The following is a 21,220-nucleotide window of genomic DNA, read 5'->3' as shown; positions in this document are numbered from 1 at the left end:
TGGCATGGTGTCTCATGCCTGTAATCCCAGTTACTCAGAAGGCTGAGGCAGGAGGATCACAAGTTTGAGGCCACCCATGGCAATTTAACAAGAAGACCCTGTTTCAAAATTTAAAAAAAAAAAAAAATTAAAAGGCCTAGGTTTATTAGCTCAGTGGTAGAGCATCCCAGTACTGCAAAAAGTAATAAATGAGTAAAAATAAAAACTGATATCAGCCGGGCATAGTGACATAAGCCTGTAATCCCAACAGCTTGAGAGGCAGGAGGATCACAAATTCAAAGCCAACCTCAGCAAAAGTGAGGTGCTAAGCAACTCAGTGAGACCTTGTTTCTAAATAAAATACCAAATAGGGCTGGAGATGTGGCTCAGTGGCCAAGTGCCCCTGAGTTCAATCCCCAGTACCCCCTCCCAAAAAAACAAAAACAAACTGGTATCAAAAATGCTTCCCAGGGCTGGGGATGTGGCTCAAGTGGTAGGGCGCTCGCCTGGCGTGCGTGCGGCCCAGGTTCGATCCTCAGCACCACATACCAACAAAGATGTTGTGTCCGCCGAGAACTAAAAAATAAATAAATATTTTAAAAATTCTCTCTCTCTCTCTCTCTCTCTCCTCTCTCACTCTCTCTAAAAAAAAAAAAAAAAAAAAAAAAAAAATGCTTCCCAGGGGCTGGGGATGTGGCTCAAGTGGTAGCGTGCTCGCCTGGCGTGTGTGAGGCCCGGGTTCGATCCTCAGCACCACATACAACAAAGATGATGTGTCCGCCGAGAACTAAAAAATAAATATTTAAAAAAAATTCTCTCTCTCTCTCTCTCTCTCTCTCTCTCTTTTAAAAAAATAAATAAAATAAAAATGCTTCCCAGAGGCTAATGTTGTGGCTCAGTGGCAGAGCACTTGCCTCAAACACATGCACTGGGTTCAATCCTCAGTACCACATAAAAAATAAATAAAATTAAACATAATAAAGATATTGTGTTCATCTATAATTTGAAAAATTTAAAAGAAGATTTAAAAATAATGCTTCCCAAACTGGATGAAATGGTACATGCCTGTAATAATCCCAGGACTCAGAAGGTGAAGGTTAAGGCAGTAGGATCCAAGTTGGAGGCCAGTGTTAGCAAAAAAAAAAAAAAAAAAAAAAGCTTCCTAATAATTAAAGTCTTTACTTTCCTGTATAGTATCTTTATCATTCATAAAACACATATATACATTTCCTCATGATTTGATAGTTATTATTTAATTAACTCTCAGAATGACAAGATCAAATAAGTGCCTTCTCAAGCCTAGGATGAATTATTGGCCTAGAATAAATTAAAGAGAGGAATTGAAGTTGTTTTTGTTGTTGTTGTTCTTCTTCTTCTTTTTCTTCTTCTAATTGTTGATGGACCTTTATTTATTTATTTAAGGTTTTTTTAGGTGTGGTTGGACACAATAGCTTTATTTTTATGTGGTGCTGAGGGTTGAACCCAGGGCCTCACATGTGCTAGGCGAGTGCTCTACCACTGAGCCAAGACCCCAGCCCTGGACCTTTATTTTAATCATTTATTTATATGTGGTGAGAATGGAACCCACTGCCTCACACATGCTAGGCAAGCACTCTACCACTAAGCCACAACCCCAGCCCAGAACTGAAGTTCTTAAAAATATCAACTATTCTGGCTTATCAAGACAACAACCATATCCTAAAACCTTCTTATCTATCAAAATCCCTTCCTGCTTTCATGATTTTGGAACATGCATCTATAAGTGACATAATAAAAACCTGAAGCATGACATGGCCATTGATTTTTTTAAAATATTTCATTTACAAGTAGCTTTTCATGTTTGACAGTGCTGTCCCCAACAGTAACCTAGAACCCTGACACACAAAGAACATCCAATACAAAGAAACTATTTTTAAAAAGCTCTTACCAAAAAAAAGTTAATTTTTCTTTTCTTTTTTTCTCTGAAAGGAAAGCGAGGAATGAGAGACAGGTAAGTAAGAAATGAAAGACAGAGACTAGGCAGAGATACATATGAGAGTTTATTTGTCAGAGCTAACAAATAAAGGTTATCTGTCTATAGGAAAGAGAGGCAAAACAGGCTTGAGTTCTGGGACTTTTATGGGGGAGGCTTAGGAATCAGAGCTGGGCAGGTCCTAATGCCCCGGTGGTTAGGGGTTGGGTTGGTATGAGGAAGTGGTGACCCATTCACAGAAATGTCTTTGGGCAGGAAAAGTGGAAGTTTTCCTTAAAATGACAGCAGTCACTTAAGATGGCAGTCCAAGATGCTAAGCAAGGATCTTATAGTACCAATTCATTATGCTTCCTGAAAGCTTTTAAAGAAAAATTTCAGGATTGGAACTATAATTACTTTATACTTCTTCCAGAGCTTTATGAATCAATTCCTCCCTGCTGCTTTGTACCCTAGTCACCTAGACAGGTGGTTCTGTTTCCCAATGGAAGACCCCAAATATTTTGAAGTTTTAAAAGTTTGCTTTTTTTTTCTTTTCCCCTTTACCGTACTAGGGATCAAACCAGGAGCTCACACATGCCAGGAAATCACTCTACTGTTGAGCCACATTCTCAGCCTTGTCCTTTTTAAGTTTTATTTAGAGACAGGGTATCACTAAATGGACCAAGTTGGCCTTGAACTTGCAATCCTCCTGCCTCAGATGCCCAAATCACCACCACATCCAACTTCCTTTTCTTTCTTGAGACAGGGTTTAGCTGTTTTCTGAAGTAGCCTTTAAAGCAGCATCTAAAGATTGGAACTATAATTATTTATACTTTCTCCAGAGCTTTTTGAATTAATTCCTTCTTTCTGCTTTGGTCTCTATAGTCATGAAGACAGATGATGCTCTTCCCTATTATTTGAAAGAGACCAATTCATACTCCTTCAGTTACCACCTAAAGAAGTTGTCTTAGCCACCTCCCTGGCTCAGGAGGCTGAGGATGGAGGATCGCAAATTCAAAACCAGCCTCAGAAACTTAGCAAGGACCTAAGCAACTCAGTGAGACCCTGTCTCTAAATAAAATATAAAAGAAGGCTGGGGATGTGGCTCAGTGGTTAAATGCCCCTGGGTTCAATCTCTGGTGCCAAAAAAAAAAAAAATTAAAAAAAGGAGAAGAAGATGTTTTCTGTGTTTCTTTGGGCTGCAACAGCAGAATACCATAGTCTGGAGGACTTAAACAACAAAGCTCCTCACAGATCTGGAGACTGGGAAGTCTAAGGTCAAGATGCTAGAAGATTCAGTGTCTGGTGAGGGTTGTTTCCTAGTTCATGGGCAACCATCTTCTCATTGTGTCTTCATATGGCAGAAAGAGGGCGAGGAATTCTCTAGGATCTCTTTTATAAGTGCAGTCGTCCCATTCACTATGGCTCCACCCTCATTACCTAATCACTTAAGGCCCACCTCCTAATACCATCACATTGGCAATTAGAATTTCCACACATATCAACTTATAGGGTACACAAACATTCAGCCCACTGATATCTTCAAGAAGGTTTCCTTTCTGCTCCCATTCCCACCAACAATGTGAGTATCCTTGCCTGTTCTCCCATTGTACCCTATTCTCCCATCACTTAATAAGTCCTCATTAATTGTTCGTCTTACTTACCATTAACCTCCATGAGACCAGTGCTCTTGGCTTGTTAAGATAGGAGCTCCCAACTCCTGAAACTTCAAGAGTACTACGATGTACTTGCTACATAGTAAGCATGCAACGGATTTTGTTTAAGTGAAATAAGACTTATTATTTCTCTATCTTCAAAGGATGGATGGGATTTGGACATTCAGAGAAGGAAAGGTAAGAGCATTTTGAAGAAAAAGAACATTGCCCAAAAACATGTTATATAAAATGATACTTGATTTCTAAACATTATTTATGAAAAGGTGCCCAGACTGGATCTCATAACAAAAAAACTGGGAACAGTGGGAGAGAACAGTCTTGGCAGCTACAAATTCAAAGTTTTCTTTGATCAGTTTAAAGGGAATTTCTAATTTGATGACCATAAGTGTGTCCAGGAATCTACTACACTGAAATGCAATAAAAGTATAACTTGTCTTCTGCCCTGAGAGACACAAAGCTTCTGAAGGAGCACTGAAATCTCATCTCATTCTTAGTGGAAGAAATTATTAGTTTCCTATCCAATAATACAAGATACACACAAATACACACACATAGAGATCTTTTTCCAGTTTCCCTTAAGTTAAGGTATAGACACATAACTCAATCTGAGCCAGTGGGAAATGAAGGAAATATGCTAGAGGCTTCTGAGATAGATTTTCTTCCTTGGTGAAAAGGTGTATGTTGAGGAAAAACTGCCATTTTTCTGCTATTTGATGTGATTGTGTAAAGATATGATAGAGCTAAAACAGTTCTTGTGAACATTATAATTCTAAAGAAAAATGCTAACCCATTGAGGATGGAGAAGCAAAGAAGTAAAAGGCATAATGAGCCAACCCTATACTAGATTTCTCTTTAGTAAAATAATAAATTTATTACATTTACTAATGTCTTTATAATACAAATATGTTTGTATTTCTCTGTTATTGTTATAGCTGAAAGCAGCAGGCATTCTAATCTTTTTGTCCCTTAAAACCCTTGCATAGGGCTGGGATTGCGGCTCACTGGTAGAGCGCTCACCGACACATGTGAGGTCCTGGGTTTGATCCTCAACATCACATATACATAAATAAAATAAAGGTATTGTGTCTACCTACAACTAATAAAAAACCACCTTGCATAGTTCCTTGAACATTAGACATTGAATATTATGTGTGTGTAGTAGAATACAGTAGTGCTTATCAAATTTGAGCTGGTTCTTATTTACTATTCCCTAAAAAGAATTTATTGCTCTTAGAGAGGCAGAAAGTCAATAAAAGGAGAAAAACTGACCAGGTAAAAGGACCAAAATCATATTGTTCATATTTGAAACAAATAATAGGTCTGGCATGAATTCAAATTCCATCAAATGTGATGCTCTTCTAGCCCACTCTACAGGTTAATCATTGCTACTAAAAATAATAGTCAATATATGAAGCAAAAAAGTGAAAAATGCTCAACCCAAGGTGATTAACTGAATGAGCACAGTTAATACAAAGTATGTATAAGTTTCATTTTGAGAGTTTGGAGGTTCTAGCAGGAGAGTGCAGCTACTCTTATACCCTTTACCAAAGAATGGCCCTCTTTTAGGGAAGTTTGTCTTTATAATACAAATATCTTTTCCAGCCAACTCTCAGCTTTGGGAGGGACATAAATGCAGTGGTAAGGGAGGAAGAAGACACAGATCAGCCTGATCAACTCTTGACAATCACAGCCAGATCGCCCTCACATTCTAAGTAAGTCTGCTTTGGTAAGGACCATAAAAACAGGGAAGTATCTCATGTTAAAAATCTGTTCTCACTGGGTGTGGTGGCACACATCTGTAATCCCAGTGGCTAGAGAGGCTGAGGCAAGAGGATCACAAGTTCAAAGCCAGCCTCAGCAAAAACTAGGCACTAAGCAACTCAGTGAGACCTTGTCTCTAAATAAAATATAAAATAGAGCTGGGAATGTGGCTCAGTGATTGAGTGCCCCAGAATTCAATTCCCTGGTACCAAAAAAAAAAAAAAAAAAAAAAAGGAGGGGCTGGAGTTGTAGCTCAGCGGTAGAGTGCTCACCTAGCACATGCAAGGCCCTGGGTTCGATCTCAGCACCACATAAAAATAAATAAATAAAATAAAGGCGTTGTATCCAACTACACCTAAAAAAATGAATAAATATTTTTTAAAAAAGGGAAAAAATTCAACTTGTTCTCCAAGCTTACCCCCCAAAAAAAATACTGCTTTCCAAATACATTGACCTATAATGATACTGTGAGAGACCAATAAAGGTTATTAGTCAAAGTGGAGGAGAAGGTGGTAGAACTTAAGTGGAATTTTGGTCCTTCCTATAATTATAGCCAATTTACAGCTAAGTCAGAGATATTTTTGCTACAGATTGATCTCCAAAATCTATTTTTGATAATTCCATTTTGCTCTACTCATGTGAATCATGGTCCCTGTTATGAATAATGTGATTTCTCAGAGACTGATAAGTAGAGTGTTACTTCCAGGCTTTGAAATTGCAGTGGGGGGAAGAATTTGCTTCTTTTTATGCTTGTTATGTGTAATACCTAACATATTGCTGGAGCTCTCCTCTCCCTGCATGCTGTCCCCCACAAATAATAAATTTTCCTTTAAGATGTACCGGAGAATGAATCACTCCACCTGCTACTCAGAGATAATCACTTTCAGAGTAAAAGAGAACTGCTTCTATGACTGTTTCTATAAAAAACAGCATCTTAGGACAAAAAAGGGAGACCAACACTGCTTGTGCTGAAATACCAACAGAATATACAATCAAATCGCAACCTGCCAAAGAAGCCAAAATAGTCTTTTTGAACATTTCCTCAGATTTTTGAATGGCACAAAGTGACTAGGACTTTATATATGTAAAAACAAAAGATACCAAAATCATTATAGGAGTCATAGTTCAAACTATCCAGTGAGATAAGTTACAATGTCATGGGGAAGACTTGAACAAACTTCTAGTTTTGGATGATAAAGATACTTCTGCCTCCTTCCTTTTCTGAAACCACTACAAAAGAAGAATAAAAAAGTTAAAATGCAAACTCCAGTTTTGACATCTCTAATCCAGAATCAATATATTCAACTCAGGAGGCTGAGGCAGGATTATTGCAAGTTGAAAACCAGCCTCAGTAACTTAGCAAGCCCCTAAGCAACTTAGTGAGACTCTGTCTCAAAATTTAAAAAAAGGACTAGAGATGTGGATCAGTGGTTAAGCACCCCTGGGTTAAATCCCCAGTACTGTATATATGTATATGTTGAGAAACAAAAAATGAGCTGTGATAACTAAAAAGAGCACAGAGTGTTACTAAAGGAGAATGTAGTAGGAAGCAAGCCAATCAACCAAGCAGAACACAGAAAGGCTCAGGAGTGTGAAACACCAGGGACCACATAAGGCAGGGGTAAAACAAGAGGCCAAAAACAAGGAAATTGTATCAATGATTATATAAACAGCAGTTCTAAACCTATTCCTCTCTGTGGAGGAACTGGCCACAAGAAGCTGTAGGCTCTGTTAACCAGGTATAGTAGAGTACCAGGATGAGGTGCTGCCAGAGGATAGGGAGACTGAGAACTAATCATCTCTTCTTAAGCACTCAAGCACCTTCCATAACACTGACAGCCAGTCACATATGCCCAGAAAGAGACTAACAGATTTTTCATTAAGATGAACTAAAACCTTACAGAGAAAGGCCTATAAATCCTGAATATTGAGGTCCTTCAATATAAAAATCAGTTCATAGACTGGGTAATATAACTTAGTGGTAGGGTGCTTGCCTAGAATGCACAAGCCTTGGGTTTGATCCCCAGTACTAATAAATACATAGATTTAAAAAATAATGTAAAATGAAAGAGTTGGAAGATAATATTGAGGAAATATCAAAGAATGCTGGGTGTGATGGGGCAAGCCTGTGATACCAGCAACTCCAGAGGCAAAGGCAAGAGAATTACAAGTCTGAGGTGAGCCTGGGCAATTTAACCAGACCCTGTCTCAAAATAAAAAATTAGAGATATAGTTCAGTGGTAGTGTGCATCTGGATTCAATACCCAGTACTAAAAAAGAAAAGATATATATAAAAGATCATATATATATGATCCTATACTTAGAAGATAAAAAAAAAAACTCCACCAAAAGACTGCTAGAGCTAAACAAATTCAACAAAGTTACAAAATAAACAACAGAAATCAGTAGCTTTCCTATATGCCAACAGTGAATCTGCTGACAAAGAAATTAGGAAAACATTCCCATTTATAATAGCCTAAAAAAATAAAGCTAACCAATAGGTGAAAGACCTCTACAATGAAAACTATACAACACTAAAAAAAGAAATTGAAGCCCTCAGAAGATGTTCATGGACAGGTAGAATTGTTAAAATGGCCATTAGGTAGCCAGGCGTGGTGGTGCCTATCTGTAATCCCAATGGTTTAGGAAGCTGAGGCAGGAAGATCACGAGTTCAAAGCGAGTTTCAGCAACTTAAGTGAGGCACTTAGCAACTCAGTGAGACCCTGTTTTTATTTATTTATTTATTTTTTTAAAGAGAGGGGGAGAGAGAGAGAATTTTAATATTTATTTTTTAGTTATCGGCGTACACAACATCTTTGTTTGTATGTGGTGCTGAGGATTGAACTCGGGCCGCATGCATGCCAGGCCAGCGCGCTGCCGCTTGAGCCACATCCCTAGCCCAGAGACCCTGTTTTTAAATAAAATATTTAAAAAGGCCTGGGGCCTGGGGTTGTGGCTCACTGATAGAGCGCTTGCCTAGCACATGGGAGGCCCTGGGTTTGATCCTCAGCACCTCATAAAAATAAATAAATAAAATTATTGTGTCCATCTACTGCTAAAAATATTTTATTTTATTTTATTATTTTTTTTTTTTTAAAGAGAGAGGAGAGGGGGAGAGAGAGAGAGAGAGAAATTTATTTATTTATTTATTTTAGTTCTCAGCGGACACAACATCTTTGTTTGTATGTGGTGCTGAGGATCGAACCCGGGCCTCACGCATGCCAGGCGAGCGTGCTACAGCTTGAGCCACATCCCCAGCCCCTAAAAATATTTTAAAAATAATAAATAAAGGCGGGTTGGGGATGTGGCTCAGTGGTTGAACATCCCTGAGTTCAATCCCCAGTACCAAAAAAAGCCATTAGACTACCAAAAGCATTCTACAGATTTAATGCAATCCTCATCAAAATACCAATGACATGGGCTGGGTTATGGCTTAGCAGTAAAGCACTCGCCTAGCACGTAGGAGACCCTGGGTATGATCCTCAGCACCACATAAAAGATAAATAAATAAAGGTATTGTGTGCAACTACAACTAAAAAATAAATATAAAAAAATGCCAATGACATTCTTCACAAAACTGGAAAAAAATACTCCTAAAATTCATTTGGAAGAATAAAAGACCGAGAATAGCCAAAGCAGTTCCAAGTCAAAGAAAGTAATGCTGGAGGAATCACAATATTTGACATCAAATTATACTACAGAGCTCTAGTAACAAAAACTGAAAATGGATGAAACTTGAGAACATTATATTAAGTGAAATAAGCCAAACTCAGAAGATACTGGAATAAAAACAGACACATAGACCAATGGTACAAAATACAAGACACAGAGACAAAATCACACAAATTCGGATATCTGATCTTTGACAAAGTCACCAAAAACATACATTGGAAAAAGCAATTTTAACAAAATTTAAACAATTTTAACAAATGGTGTTAGGAACACTGGTTATCCATATGAAGAAGAATGAGACTACATTCTTATATCTCACCCTGCACAAAATCAATTCGAAAGATCAAAAAACTAGGAATTACTACAGGGACACAGCCACATCAATGTTTATAGCAGCACAATTCACAATAGCTAAACTGTGAAACCAACCTAGATGCCCTTCAGAAGATACATGGATAAAGAAAATGTGATACACACACACACACACACACACACACACACACACAACACAACACAGGAATACTACTCAGCAATAAAAGAGAATAAAATCATGGCACTTGCAGGTAAATGGGTAGAGTTAGAGAACATAATGCTAGGTGAAGTTAGCCAATCCCAAAAAAACAAATGCCGAATATTTTCTCTGATTTAAAGAGGCTGATTCATAGTGTGGTTGGGGGAGGGCATGGGGGATTAGATGAACTCTAGATAGGACAAAGGGGAGGGAGGGGAAGAGAGGGGATATAAAGGTAGGAAAGACTGTGGAAAGCATTGGTCATCATTATCCTAAGTACATGTATGAAGACAAGAAGGATGTGATCTGCTTTGTGTACAATCAGAGATATGAAAAATTATGCTCTATTTGTGTAATGTGAATTGTAATGTATTCTGATGTCATATATAACAAGTTAAAATTTAAAAAGACCTAGAAATTAGACCAGAAATGATGCAACTCCTAGTAGAAAATGTAGGATCAACACTCCAACATATAGACACAGACAACTGCTTTCTCAATAGGACCCCTAAAGCTCAGGAAATAATGCCAAGCGTTAATATATGGGATAGCATAAAATTAAAAAGCTTCTGCACAACAAAGGAAGCAATTAAGAATTTGAAGAGAGAACCTACAGAATGGGAGAAAATATTTGCTAGCTACTCTCTGACAGAGAATTAATATCCAGAATATATAAAGATCTCACAAAACTTTACACCAAAAAAATCTAATAACCCAGTTAATAAATAGGCATATGAACTAAACAGACACTTCTCAAAAGAAGAAATACAAATAACTAACAAATATGTGAAAAATGTTCAACATCATTAGCAATTAGGGAAATGCAAGTCAAAATTTCATCTCACACCAGACACAATGGTAGTCATCAGGTATACAAATAATAATCAACTTTGGAAAAAGTGTCCAAGTTTACCGTGTTGAGTTGGCATTGTATAGAAATTAACAGTCATATTGGTCTAGAAACGTTAAACTTCATTTTTTCCCATTTGTACAGGGGTAACACACTGTATTAAATATATAAGTTCTTATCTATACAGGTTTGATTACAGAAACTAATAAAGTATTCTCCAAATTAAAAAAAATACAAATAATAATAAATGTTGAAGAGGATGTGGAGAAAAGAGAACACTTTTACAATGTTGGTGGGATTGTAAATTAGTATGACCACTATGGAAATGAGTATGGAGGAATGGAACCACCACATGACTCAACTATACCACTTCTTGGTATTTATATTAAAGAATTGTAGTCATCATACTGTAGTGATACATACATACCCATGTTTATAGCAGCCCAATTTAGAGCCAAACTATAGAACCAGACTAAGTGTCCATCGATAGATGAATGAATAAGGAAAATGTGGTATATATACATAGTAGAGTTTTATTCAGTGATGAAGAAAAATGAAATTATGTCATTTTCAACATAATGGATGGAACTTGAGAACATTATGTTAAGTGAAATAAGCCAAACTCAAAAGGTCAAGGGTCGTTATGTTTTCCCTCATGTGGAAGCTAGAGAGGTAAAAGGAAAAGAAAGATGGGGAATCTCATGAAGAGGGAAATTAGTAGAATAGAGGAAAGGGACAGGGGGTGGGGAGTAGGGGAAATACTGGGGAATGATACTGGCCAAATTATATTGTTATATTGTGTGCATGTATGAATATACAACAACAAATCCCACCATTGTGTATAACTGTAATACATCAGTTAAAATGTGAAAAAATTATTTGTTCATTTGACAATTTAATCAACTAATAATTTATTATCCAATAGGTGAGGTGCTTGTGTGTGATACCTTAACATTAATACCTCCCTTGAGGAGTTAGTTGAAGAGGAAATCCATGTGAAAAGTTAAATAATAAATATTTGAACATTTCAAAATAATAGAGATCTCACAATATGTTGCACAAACAATTGCTAAACAAGGAACAAAGTCCTCTCTAAGAGATTAGAGAAGTTATGACAAGGGTGAAATCTCAGTTGTCTGTTGGCACACTGGCAAAATTTGAGTAGATAAAAGGGAAAGAGAAAAGATAGGTATATTAAAATTTGTATAAAAGCTTTATGATAACAGCAAAGAAACAATGTATTATCAACCAACTTGAAAATTACTACTATTGGGATTTTCCCCTTAGGGTATAAAATGCCAGCTGCTGGTGGTAGAGTCAGTTGAAAATTCTCATTATTTTCATCCATAAAAATAAGATTTTATGGTCTCTCTTTATCTATGGAGAGATGGCCTTTATTTGTCAGCTCTGACAAATAAACTCTGGTGTAGAAAAAAATAAGATTTTATTATCACTGATACTATTATCTGTCTTCCTGACTTCACCTGACATACTAATTGCTATTTCCACTGTGCACATCTGAGACTATCAAGGTCAATGTATAGCCTTCACTGAGGAGGCTTGCAAAAACATCTATATTACACCTAGTACAACACAGACACCAGATATTATGGCAAGGTTGATATGTGCTATTTATGCACATGCAACATTTTTTTTTTTTTTTGTTATTTGTTTTGTTTGTGACAGGGTCTTTGGGCTGTATGTAGCTCAGTGATAGAGTACATGCCTAACATACACAAAGCCCTGGGTTTGAGCCCTACTACACACACCAAAGGAGAAAAAAGGTCTCGCTACATTGCCCAGTCTGACCTCAAACTTACCATCCTCCTGCTTCAGCCTCCAGACTAGCTGAGACTACAGGTATGCACCACTGAGCCTGGTTAATCCACTGTCTTCCACTGGTTATTCCACTGGCGGTGATGGTGGGGACACAGTTTATTTGCTATGTGATACATTTACTAACATTATCAGTTAGAAACAGTTCATCTGAGCCAGGTGCAGTGGTGCACACCTGTAATCCCTAGCAGCTCAGGTGTTTGAAGCAGGAGGATCATGAGTTCAAAGCCAGCCACAGCAACTTAGTGAGGCCCTAAGCAACTTACCCAGACCCTATCTCTAAGTAAAAAATAAAAAATGGCTGGGGATGTTGCTCAGTAGTTAAGTGTCCCTAGGTTTAATCCCAGGTATCAAAAAAAGAAAGAAAGAAACTTCCTTTTTTTTTTTTTTTTTAAGAGAGAGTGAAAGAGGGGGAGAGAGAGAATTTTTAATATTTATTTTTTAGTTATCGGCGGACACAACATCTTTGTTTGTATGTGGTGCTGAGGATCGAACCTGGGCCGCGCTGCATGCCAGACAGGTACGCTACTGCTTGAGCCACATCCCCAGCCCAGGACATTTCTATTAATGCATAATGTTGAAAAACTTTTTTCAAGTGAAGTTGACATTTTGGTTCTTGGCTTCAGACAGGGAACCCTTCAGGTAACTATTCTAGGAAAGATTTTTTTTTTTTTAATCCTAGTATCTCAAGCCATTTATAGAATGAAAGGGTCATTCTATAAACTTTTTGTGTCCCGAGGTAAGCCAGGATTCTGTTTATTTTGATATCAAATAACACAACTTGAGGGCTGGGTTTGTGGCTCAGTGGTAGAGCATTTGCCTGGCATGTACGAGGCACTGGGTTTGATCCTCAGCACCACATAAAAATAAATAAAATAAAGAAGCCAGACATGGTGGCGCAAGCCTGTAATCCCAGCAGTTTGGGAGGCTGAGGCAGGAGGATCACAAATTCAAAGCCAGCCTCAGCAAAAGTGGGGCACTAAGCAACCCAGGGAGACCCTGTCTCTAAATAAAATACAAAATAGATGGGCTGGGGTTGTGGCTCAGTGGTAGAGCGCTTGCCTAGCACGTGAGAGGCCCTGGGATCCATCCTCAGGAAATAAACAAATAAAATAAAGGTATTGTGTACAACTAAAAAATAAAAAAAATACAAAATAGATCTGGGGGTGTGGCTCTGGTCGTAGAGCCCCTGAGTTTAATCCCCAATACACCCAAAATAATAATAAAGGTATAAAAAAATTCAGCAACTTGAGTTGGGGATGTAGCTCAGTGACAGAGCACTTGCCTTTTCCCAGCATGGGCGAGACCCTAGGTTCAATCTCTAGCCCCCTGCATACAACAACTACAACAAAGATCACAACCTAGTTTGTTTGCTGATTTACTGAGCCAAAACATTATTCAATCAGAGTTGTCCACTGTCACAATAATTTGAACAATATAAAACCTTTTCTGTTTATTCTGGGAGGAAAATTGTTCTGAAGGTTTTTACTCTATTATAACATTTTATTATTGCAAATAAACCTTGACTCAATGATTTTTTTTAAGAGAGAGAGATAGAGAGAGAGAATTTTAATATTATTTTTAGTTCTCGGCGGACACAACATCTTTGTTTGTATGTGGTGCTGAGGATCGAACCCGGGCCACACGCATGCCAGGCGAGCGCGCTACCGCTTGAGCCACATCCCCAGCCCTCAATAATTTTTTTCAAAAGTTGTTTTTTAGCATTGGTTGTGAAGAGAAATCTGGGTCTTAGTCCCAGCTGTCATTAATTTCCAGTGACCTTGAGACCTTAGGCCTTTTCCCTGAAGGTTTCAATTTCTATGCCTGTAAAATGAGATGGACTACATGACTTTGGATTTGGCAATGGTTCCCTAAATATGACACCAAATGCACAGACAACTAAAATAAAGTAGATAAATTAGATTTCATTAAATTTAAAAAATGTTTGTGTATCCAAGGACACTACAAAGAAAGCGGAAAGAAAACCAATATAAATAAATAAATAAATAAATATACATATACACACGTACATGTGAATATTTACCATATATCTGAAAAGAAGTAATATCCGGGGCTGGGATTGTGGCTCAGTGGTAGAGCACTTGCCTAGCATGTGTGAGGGATTGGGTTTAATTCCCAGCACTGCAAATAAATAAGTAAATAAATAATAAAGGTCCATTTACAACTAAAAAAAATACTTAAAAAAAGAAGTAGGGGCTGGGGTTGTAGGGCTCAGCAGTAGAGCGCTCAGCTCCGACAAGCGAGACCTTGGGTTCGATCGTCTGCACCGCATACAAAAATGAACAAGTGAAATAAAGATGTTGTGTCCAATTACAACTAAAAAATAAATATTTTTTTTAAAAAGAAGTAATATCCAGGATGTACATATAGAACTCCTACAACTCAACTACAAAAATAGAAACCATCCATTTTGAAAATGGGCAAAGACCTTGAATGGACATTTCTCCAAAGAAAGTAAACAAATGGGGGCCCAGGGCTGTAGTTCAGTGGTAGAGTGCCTGCCTCACACTGGGTTCGATCCTCAGCACCACATAAAAATAAATAAAAGATATTGTGTCCATCTACAACTAAAAAAATATTTTGGAGAAAAAAGAAAATAAACAAATGACCAAAAACACATGAAAAAAGGCTTGACATCATGATTCATTAGGGCAATGCAAACCAAAACCTCAGTAAAACACCATATCAGAGTCCTTGGATGGCTTTAAAATATCAAAATAAAAAATTTTTTAAAGCGTTGGCAAGAATTTTGAGAAACTGAAACCTTCAAACAAATGTTTGTACACAATATTCATGGTATTATTCACAATAGTCAACAGAAACAACCTAAGTGTCCACAATAGATGGATACAAAGATATATTGTTCAGCCATAAAAACAGAATAAAGTATTGGTATTTTCAACATGGATGAACTCTGCAAACACACTCTCATAGCAGTCCCAGTTTGAACAGTGAATTACCAGGTCACCCAGTCTATAAGAAGCTCTGACTTTGAGCTATGAGATTCTAACATCGGGCTTTAGGACCTCAGAAAGGTTTTTTGTGATGACGTCACCTCTAAGAAACTAAAACCCATAGGCCTCCAGGAAATTGGAGGCAGGGCTGGAGACTTGAGCACTTCACCCAAATCCCAGCTCCCAGGTGATCATTTTAGTAGAAAACCAGATGTTTCCTTCGGGACCTCAAGAGCCCGTGATTAAGGTGAAACTACGGCAAAATACGAGGGACCGAGTCAGCGGAGGCCGAGAAAGAAAACCGCTGCACCCGTTAATGGGGGACCACACTCAGCATGGCCGCCCCAGTCTTAAAGGAGGAGGAGCGCCCCTTCACTGGCAGGGCGGGAGGCGGGCCCTGGTATTCAAACTACTTTCAGTGGACCAATGGGGAGCGGTGAGAGGTGGGGCTATCCGGGTTGGCTGGAGAGCAGCGGGGTTAGCTGGTCCTGGCTGGCCTTGGCAGTCTGCGGTCGCCACGTTATCATCAGATTTTGCTGCTGAGTTTTGTTCTATGTTGTGCAGTCGTCAGCGCTTCCGGGTTGAACTGTGGCTGAGCTGTTCAGTCCCCACTCTATATTGTGCCTGTCCCTCCTTTTCAAGCCTCCTTTTACCAGCCGTGTTGTCTCTTCCCTCTCTTTTGAGATGACTCATCTCTTTGAATTGGCGGCGCCAGGTGTGGCCTGACACGTTTGAACTTAATTTTTTTTTCTGATTATAAACGTACATGCATATTTTAGAAAACTGAAAAGTTATGAAAAGAGTAATGATTTAGGGCTGGGGACAAGCGGTAGCGCGCTCGCCTGGCGTGCGTGCGGCCCGGGTTCGATCCTCAGCACCACATACAAACAAAGATGTTGTGTCCGCCGAGAACTAAAAAATAAATATTAAAAATTCTCTCTCTCTCTCACTCTCTCTCCTCTCTCACTCTCTCTCCTCTCTCACTCTCTCTTAAAAAAAAAAGAGTAATGATTTAGTCACCCACCAATTGAAAATAAAGAAAAAGAAAACCATGATTAACTGCTGTCATTATTTTTCTGTGAATCTTTTTTAATACAATGGGACAAACTATTTGTTGGTTGAATACTGTTTTTTTTTTTTTTTATCATTTTAATAGAGTGCATTAAAAGTGATGCCCGCCTGTAATCCCAGCATTCTGGAAGCTGAGGCAGGAGGATTGGAAGTTCAAGGCCAGCCTTTGCAATTTAGCGAGACCTTCAGCAATTTAGCTAAATCCTGTCTCAAAATAAAAAAATAATAAGGGCTGGGGATGTGGCTCAGTGATTAAGCTGCCTGCGGGTTCAATCAAAACCCATAGGATAAAGTATTCCGTGGATGAATGTGCCATAATTTTTATATTTCCCAATTGAGCATTTAAACACTGAACCGAGTGGATAGCAGATTGGAGGTGGGGCAGGTAGGAAAGGAGAGCTGCTAAGAACTAGCCATTCCACAACTTCACCATCCCTTTGAAAGTTGTTCCACAGGCATTAGAAGATTTTAGTCTTTATGATACTAGGATTCTAGAGTAGTACAGTCTTGAGAAACTCAAGAATTATAACATTTTGGACTAGAAAATACCTCAGAAGAAAGGAGGAAGCTTTCTTTGAAGTAGGATTACGAAAGTATAGGAACCTTCTCAAAATTGAATTCCTTAAGTTTAGAGTGTTGCCTCATAGCTGTGTTCCAAGTCAGAGAGAGGAAGGAAGGAAAGAAGAAAATAAAGAAGTTAGAATTCTAACCCTACCTTCCCAGGTAGATTTCCTAGGTATCCAAATATGGTTCAGCTTCAACTGCAGAGGTTTTGTTTTGTTTTGATTTGTTTTTGGTCATATTGGGATTGGGTACTGAACCTGGGGTACTCTATCACTGAGCTCCATATATCCACAACATTTTTTTTTTTTTAAAGGCAGGGTCTCACTATGTTACCTAGACTGACCTCAACTTGCAGGCTCAAGGGATCCTCCTGACTTAGCCTCATAAGTAGCTGTGGCTACAGTCATGCACCACATGCCCAGTGGAGGGAGTTTCCATGGGTTTATTCACTTATTTATTTGATGTATAGAAATAACTTAATTCCTTTTGATCCTCTCCATGTGGCCCTGGGGAAGGAGAGACTGACTGCTTAGGGGCTCTGCAATAATGTTGAACTGGCCTGAATATGGGTCTCTAGTTAACAATTATAAAATGGGGTAACAATGAGAGGGTAGATGAGGATAGAATCTCAGGTTTAAAGGTATCCTGGTATCTCTGTGCTGGAGGAACTCTATGCAGCAGGAACTCTTTCTAGTATTACTGTGCTGGAGCTGAGCTGACCTGGATCAACCAGAACACAGGTTTTGGGCTTCTAGAAAAATTCTTGTCTGAATTGCATACATTGTTGCCTGGTAAGTGGTTCACTGCACCCTCTCTCCTCATTCTGATGGCTACTAGGACTTCACTACCCACTTGAACTTCCTTTTTTCAATCACTTTCATCATCCTTTAGGTGCCTCTCCAGGGTTAGGTAATCACTACTCACTCAGCCCAGACCTGTACAAACAGAAAATAGGTTAAGAAGAGGCTGGGAGTGAGCACCATCTTTCTGTCTTTTCCTAGGTGGCCAGCCTCTTTTGCCTCTGACCTTTTATGTTGTTCCTTTTAAGTATGATATCCTTTGTACCAAAATTAAACCAAAAAAAAAAAAAAATAGAAGCAGAAAAATCCTACTGAAGATAAAATACTTTTTAATTTGAGGAAGCTTAATTTATATATTTTCACTTAAGCCATAAATTAGAGCTTTTTGACACAATTGGCAAACTTTATATTATAGGTGAGTATAGAACGATTACTTTAAAGGAAGTTTAACCTGATCAAATATATAGGGCCTCTCTTTTTTTCTTTTGTTCCCTAAGGTTTTCCCTGATGTGGCTATGCTGAGGACTGGAGCAGGGTGTTCCCCCCCCCCCCCCAAAGCTTTTAAAGGAAGTCTAGCTTGTGAAAATAAATCCAGAAATGCCAGGTATCTCCATCCTTTTTTTTTTTTTTTTTTTTTTTTGTTTGTTTTGTTGTTGTTGTTGCAAGATCTGGGAAAAATCTAAAATCCATAGTTTTATCTAGCAACTTTTCAATATGTACATATTCATTATTTCATTCATTTGTTAGAGCCTCATTATGTCCTTTGACCTATGTCAAATGCTGAGGATACAAAAAAAATTAAAGAATATTTCTCTAAAAATGCTCATGACCCAATGGAGAAGATACATAAATAAGGAAATAGTTACAGTAGTCTGTGTTGGGGGCAGGAGAAAGAGATTGTGGAAGTATAGAAAAGAGAACACACCATTCCTGTACAGTGGTTGGAAAAAGTTGCTTAGAAAGGTATTATTAACCTGTGTCTTGCTAGCAGAATATGAATTTTCCAGATGAATGAGTAAAGAAATATCATCTCAGCAGAGTGCAAAAACAGGGAGATGTGATAGACTACATTATGATTACAGAATTACAGGATTTTATTTGGCTGTTGAAAGGGTGGGAAATGAAATAGAACCTAGAAAATAAAGGACTAGGTATGCATATTCAGGAGTTTGGACTTGATCCTATAAGCCACTAAAGGGAGACACATTAGATTTATACTTAAATTAATTAAATACATTAACTTAGAATCCAGTCTCTAAGTCAGATTAGTTTAATTTCAAGTGCTCAATAGCCACTGTGGTTGGTAGCTGCCTATGGACAGAACAGATTTTTTTTACATGTCTGCAGAAAGTTCTGTTGAATAGCACTGCTAATTGGCATGGGTGGGGACATTAAATAACCTTAGGCAGATGAGTATCAAGATCATATTTGTGTTTAGAACTATCACTCTGGCCTGGCACAGTGGCAGACATCTGCAATCCCAGCAACTCAGGAGGTTGAGGCAGTAGGTTCACAAATTCAAGGCTCGCCTCAGCGATTTAGCAAGACCCTCAGTAATTTAGTAAGACTCTGTCTTAAAACAAAGAATCTAAAGGACTGGTAACATGGCATAGTGATAATGTGACCCTAGGTTCAAACTCCAGTACCAAAGAAAAAAACAATATTCTGGCTGGGCATGATGGAACATCCCTGTAATCTTAGCACCTCAGGTGGCTGAGGCAGGAGTTATCTCAAATTCAAAGACAGCCCCAGCAACTTAGAGAGGCTGTAAGTAACTTACTAAAACCCTGTCTCAAAATTTTAAAAAAATTTTACAAAGGGCTAGGCATGTGGCTCAGTGGCTAAGTGCTCTGGATTCAATCCCTGGTACCAAAAGCAAAACAACAAAAACAAAACTTCACTCTGATGGCAGCATGAAAAATGGCATGGAGGAGAAAAAGAAAGGGATTTGTCCTTTTTTCTTTTTCTTCTTTCTTTCTTTCTTTCTTTTTTTTTTTTTTGTGGTACTAGAGATTGAACATTTAACCCAAGGGTACTTTACCACTGAGCTACATCCCACACCATTTTTATTTATTTATTTTTAGTTGTAGATGGGCACAATGTCTTTATTTTATTTATCTATTTTTATGTGGTGCTGAGGATCAAACTCAGTGCTTCACATGTACTAGACAAGCGTTCTACCAAGCGTTTTGTTTTTTTTTTTTTTTTGGAAACAAGGTCTCTCCAAGTTGCTGAGGCTAGCCTCAAATTTGATATCCTCCTGCCTCAGGCTCCAAATTTGTTAGGATTACCAGTGTGCACCATCACACCTGGAAGTCCAATCATTTTTAAAGTGAAGTGATCATAAACTCTACTTGATTCCCTCTTTGTTAGCCCTATTATCATAGCTGATTTTCTTCCAATATTTCCTCATCATGAAGGGCAAAATCATCCAGAATTTAGACCCGAAGGATTGACTTGAGGCAGCAGTGGTAACCAAATATTCCATCCCCTTTTCTTCTGTCTTTCCTATGGAGTTAAGGAGGGATTGGATGAACCTCAATCCATTTTGTACTCTAGGTTGATGGCCACAGGCGTTTCCCTGAAACAAAGAAAGGGCAACAGCAGGTCCCATGCCTGGGAGAAAGTGAAACTGGTTAATCTACTACCTAGTTAAAGACTGATGCTCAGGGACTGGGGTTGTATCTCAGTGGTAGATCACTTGCCTTGCATTTGTGAGACACTGGGTTTGAATCTCAGCACCGCATAAAAATAAGTAATAAAGATATTGTGTCTATCTACAACTAAAAAAAATCTAAAAAAACTCAAAAGACTGATGCTCAGTACTCATATTGTAACTCAGAATGTCCTTTACTGCTTACATCTAATTGGTTACCAAAGTCTGTCCTCTACCTCCTAAACATCTCTCATATTGATTCCTCCTTAACTTAAATTAACTTAAATTCTTCCTTCTTACTTAAATTACCATCTTAGTCTTCCAGCTGGACTCCCTGACTCCACTATTTCCTCCACTATTCCATTCTTCACTGGTCTTGACTGATTAAAGCTTCCCCTTGGCTTTTAACAATGTGACACTATCTTGCCTCTCTAATGTCTTTTCTCACCAGTTTTCTCTATATATCTATATTTTAGCCAAACTTGAAATCCCCAAAGCATTTACCACTCTCTCTTTTTCAAAACCATAGTGGATAAATGACAGAAGTAGGATTGAATCTGAATTCATATTCTATGTTCATTCTCCCTTTTCTGTCTCCACTATGCCACCTGTGAAGATACAAACAGGAAATGTCATAGTAGAGATGAGTTACAGGTAGGAGAAAGGAGAAAGAAGAAGAAGAAACATTAAGTCAGTTTGCCAGATGCATAATACCATGGGCCAGGCTCTGGACTAAATGCTAGGATGCAAAGATGAATAAAGTACATAAAAAGTTCACACTTCGGCTGGGGCTATAGCTCCGTGGTAGAATGTTTGCCTAGCATGTGTAAGGCACTGGGTTTGATCCTTAACATTTCATAAAAATAAATAAAATAAAGGCATTCTGTCCATCTACAACTATTATTTTTTTTTAAAAA

Source organism: Spermophilus citellus (assembly GCF_964194105.1).
Source record: "Spermophilus citellus genome assembly, chromosome: 2".
In the NCBI taxonomy this organism is placed as follows: Eukaryota; Metazoa; Chordata; class Mammalia; order Rodentia; family Sciuridae; genus Spermophilus; species Spermophilus citellus.
Note: the sequence above shows the minus strand (reverse complement) of the source record.